Genomic DNA, 5,099 nt, shown 5'->3' with positions numbered 1-5,099 from the left:
CACCGCGTGTGTGCTGTTAAGGAGCAATCAGATAAACAAAGGAGTTGGCCTGGGCCCTAAATGACCGAGACATTAGTCACCTAGCAATGAAGGGGGAGGAATTGGAAAAGGCCAGGGTGTGTGTATGGAAAGGGGTGGGGTTTGGGGGTTGGAGCTCAGCCCTGGGGGGTTGGAGCTCAGCTCTGGAGCCGAAGGGGAGGCTGCAGCACGGAGGAGAGACTGCCTGGTTTCTTCTTTGTCTTTTCCTGTGGGAGAGGAGTTTTTGCTGCTGTTTCTCTGCGCAGCTGTTTGCTGGTTGCAGGCTTGGCTCACCGCGAGATCTTCACCGAGTCATGAGTTTTTCTTCCATTGGGAGAACTTTCTGTTTCCCTTCCCCTCCCCCCCTCCTCCATCGCCACCTGGCAGCAACCAGGGATCCCACAGCGCCGCCCGGTGACGAGCGCTGGACATTGCAAGTTCTACTCCTCCAGTGATCCAACAGCGCCACCTGGTGACTACTATAGAACATTACAGGTTCTGCACCTTCAGTAACCCAACAGCGCCACCTGGTGAATGTATAAGACATTACAAGTTTTGCATCTCCAGTGACCCGATGGCGCCCCCTGCTGACTGTGGCTGGAACTGCACCAAAGGGTGCAAAAAATTGAACTATTTAATTTTCCTTTTGCTGGTTTTACTGGTTTTGTTCTTGAAGGGGATTATTGGTGGGTATAGGGGTATTGCTTGGTTGTTTTACTTGGTTTTTTTTCGTGTTCCTGTTAATACACACATACCTTTTAATAAAGGGCTGTTATTTTTTCCCTTTTCCATAATTTGTTTTCCTTCAATCAGAGCCTCTTAATTTTGGATTTATAATTGCTTAGAAAAGGAAGTTTGGGTCTTTTTCTCCTAATCCATCCTCAGCAAAAGACCTTGGTCTCATTTAAACTGGGACAAGGGCTTATTCACATTACATAGTAAAATCACATTGTGTTACATCTGTTTTTACAGTAAGATGTAATACGCATCACTAATTTAATGAGTCACTTCTGCAATGTTTTTTTGTTTCACTTTGTGGGGTACGTGGTTTTTTGTTTGGTTGGTTTGGGGGTTTCTTTAATGGTTTAATTCAGAAGGCTAAGGTAGTATCTTCTCACTCTCTGCCTGCAGTTCACAAAGGTGGCAATTAGCTAGCATGTTACTTGGGTGCTTCTGCCCTGTTAAAGCCCTAGCTCAGCCAGACATGTGAGTGCAGGACCAGCAAGGAGCCTTCCCCTACTGCATCTTTCTTCACCATACTGTAGCACTGTGCTGGTAGTAAAAGGCTTGCAGTCTGTTTACCCACTGGTCCCTTCTGCTTGTGTTACCAGAAAAAAGGGAAAATGTGGGTATTGGAGAACTGGAAGTTTTGAACAACAGGCTAGACAAAAATCTTCCTGTGACATTTTTGAAGGGCTGAGCCCACTTTTGAGCTGTTGGTGATTTACATGACTTCCTGAGAACTTTTCTAGCCTTGTTTTGCTGTAATTTCATGAGAATGAACTTTATACATTTTTTTTGCTGTCTTGATCAACTTCTTTACTTTTAGAAAACAGATTAGCAATTACCAAAGGTAGTTCAGGCACTGGGGTCAGCTATGAACAAACGCTGAAGGTGGATAGGGAAAACCCAGGCAAAGGGCTTTTCTGTTTACCCCTAGCTCCAGGGGGGTCGCGTGCCCTCCCCCTCCTCCACCCCATGAGGTCTCCATGGCTCTCCGAAAGACCACAGGAGACGAGCTGCTGGCAGGGTGAGCAGGCAGAGAGAGATATTTATTGTTCTGGTAATTGCTTAAATAGCTTTTGGGGGAATTACAAAGTGACCAACGGAAGTTCAGGAGGTCTTACAAACAACCAATGAAAACAAAGAGTTAACAACCAATAGGGATTCTTTCAGGTATCTCTCAGGACATTCCAAAGTACAGTGAGGGATCTTGGGAAGGAGAAAGGTTTACAAAAAGAGTTACAAAGCCATTTTGGGAACATGTTCACTTTAACAACATTAAAACTTCTGCATTCTTTTATATACTGCAACAGTCAGCAAGATAGACCACATCACACCTCTCTACAGTGCTACTACATGTAGCTGTGACAGTATGATATGAAACACTGAGTTATCTGTTTGCCTAGGACACTGCAGTCCTTGCTTAGTGCACTGCAAGCTGAGAAGCAGACCACAGCCCTGCAGACAGACATATAAGGAGTGCATGACTCCAAAATGTGTTCACGTGGAGAATCACATTGCAGTGCAACAAAAAAGTAGGTCATCTTCCCTTCTCTGCAGTCCTCTTACAACTCCCACTTTTGGTTTGAGGCTTTTATCCTTCCCAGTCTCTCCCTAAGCAGCTGTCTGCTTATCACTTTTCCCCTCTTACCTACAGTAAGGCCATCATTAAGAATTTCCTTTCCAGTTCTTTCATGGGCAACTCTTGTCAATAGAACATCTCCCCTGAACTGACCTTATAGCCCCTTTTTTGCCACAGATGTCTAGTAAGGCACTTGTTTAGCATCCCAGCTTTTAAGTAATTTCTCCAAGTAGTCATTAATGTCAGTAATGGGTGTCACTTCTGTGCAAATACAATATCCATCCTTAAGCAGATTTTGCCCTCTAGTTCATTGTTTAAATATGCACTCTTTTCCTTCTTTCTCTCAGAAAACAGTTTCTACCAGGCCATGTCACTCGTCACTCTAAAATAACATCTGCAAGGGTTGTAGCTTCCTTCTCCATGGTGAAAGAGCGCCTGACACCATATGCCTCTTGAATATTGTGTGCAGTTTTGGGCACTGCAGTGTAAGAAAGATATAAAGCTCTTAGAGAGAGTCCAAAGGAGGGCAATGAAGATGGTAAAGGGCCTTGAAGGGAAGCTGTATGAGGACTGACTTGAGGGCACTTGGTCTGTTCAGCCTGGAGAAGAAGAGATGGAGGGGAGACCTCATTGCAGTCACAACTTCCTCGGGAGGGGCAGAGGAGGGGCAGACACTGATCTCTTCTCCCTCCTGATCAGTGACAGGACTTGAGGGCATGGCCTAAAGTTGTCAGGAAAGGTTTAAGCTGGATATTAGGAAAACGTTTTTCACCCAGAGGGTGCTTGGGCACTGCAACAAGCTCCCCAGAAGGTGGTCACAGCACCAAGCCTGACAGAATTCAAGAAGCATTTGGACAATGTTCTCAGGCACACTGCATGACTTTTGGGGATGGTCCTGTGCAGGGTTGGACTTGATGAACCTCATGGGTCCCTTCCAAATCAGCATAATCTGTGATTCTGTGAAATGATACACTACAAACATAGTGAAGTCCTACAAATAAATAATTAAGTAAATAATAATATAATAATAAATAAGTAAATATTGAGTGTATTTAGTGTTTTAGAGCAACCTTTATCTTTTCACATTAATGCCTATTTTTTTTATCTAATTGTTTTTGCTTTCATTTTTTACCTAATGTGGTTGTTTAGGATATGTCTTTTGTTCAGGCCATGACAGTATTGCACTGCTTTTTCTTGACCAAATGTTTTGTCTTTCATCCAGTCCCATGAAAGTCATTCAGAGACAACTTTCAGATTCTTTAGCTTGCTTGAACTCTCTGTGTTCCCCACTAATTCCAAGGTTATTTTCTCAGCTTAATGAGACAGACGTGTTTGCTGAGGAGGGTGAGTTATGAGGAAGACCAAGCTCCTCCCCCTAAGCAGCTGTAAATTCAAAATTAAGGGGCTCCAGTTGAGGAAATAGGAAGTAAAAAAATAACAGCCTGTTATTAAAAAAAAAAATATGTATAGGTAACACAACAAAAGAACGAAGAAAAAAAAAACCCAAACACAATCCTGCAACCAAATTCCCACCAAGATCAGTTCAGTACTTTCCACCTTTTGGTTGTTACCACAACCAGCAGGGGGAGCTGTTGGATCCCTGGAGGAGCAGAGCCTGCAGTTCCTCTCCACGACCGGCAAGGGGCGCTGTTGGGCTCAGGCAGCTCCGGAGCGGAAGGGGAGACAAGGGGAGAGGGGAGTCTTCCTGTTGACTCACGCTGTTACTGGCTGTGAGTGGAAACTCCTCTTACTCCTCAGTGGACACAAGCTCTCTGCTGTCGAAGGCTGGCTCTGGCTGGGACCCCTTTTATTTCATCAATGGGCACAAGCTGCTGCCGACCTGGGGAAGCAGGAGTGGAGGGGCAGCCTTTCCCCTCAAAGGTTCCTCCGCAGATGGCACTGGCTTTCTGATGAATCCAAGGCAAGTCCAGCCAGTGGGCAGAGCAGGACCTGAGGAACTGGAGGCAAATTGGGACCTCCTTCGGGGCCAGAAGAAGCCAGCCACTTGGCTGAAAAAAACCCCAAATGAATCCCTGAGCTCTTTCTCTACATACACCTCCCCAGAGTCAGGGCAAAAGTAAAAAAAAAAAGTGCTGTCTCCAGAGGACACATACACCCTCCCCCCCTCCCCCAGTCTTCTGAGGCCCATTAGCTTGGAATGTGGGCCCATTATCCAGTCCTTTTTTGTGGTGTTCACTCTAGCCACTTCCTCCCCCTCCCTTGATCAACATCTTTCTTTCACAGTGGTAAAGAATTCCAAGCAGGGTGGGTTTTTTTCCTTCTTTTTTACAAACAGAAAAACCTCTGACATTATCCACACCGAGTTTTTTCCCATACCACCACACTGTATTAAATTAAACCTTTGAACTATATACATACATATGTTACTCCAACTGTTATAAGTTAGTTTAAGAATTTAGACAACTCAGTTCCAATTAAAAATTGATAAATTTATTAAGCAAGCGATAATAAAGCAAACAGCGCTGGGTGGCCTGGGGGGCTGGTGCCCCGCCAGAGACACACAAAACTTGTTTGAAAACTGGGCTTTTGTACTCTTTCGATATCAGTTGTTGAATATTCATTCATTGTCCGTTTGTTGCCTTAAAAGGTAATTCCCCTGCTTTGGAGGTGGATGTTACCCCCTGGTTGGGTGGATGTTATCTCCCCTGGGCTTGTACAGGGGGGGTCTTGCATCATCCTCAGCTGCAAGTCCTGGAGGGCCTCTCTGTATCTACATGGCACAGAGAAATATATTTTCATTTATAATTTGTTCCCT

Source organism: Empidonax traillii, unplaced genomic scaffold (assembly GCF_003031625.1).
Source record: "Empidonax traillii isolate 1590-97213 ecotype Southwest subspecies unplaced genomic scaffold, ASM303162v1 scaffold97:size1219025, whole genome shotgun sequence".
NCBI lineage: Eukaryota > Metazoa > Chordata > Aves > Passeriformes > Tyrannidae > Empidonax > Empidonax traillii.
Note: the sequence above shows the minus strand (reverse complement) of the source record.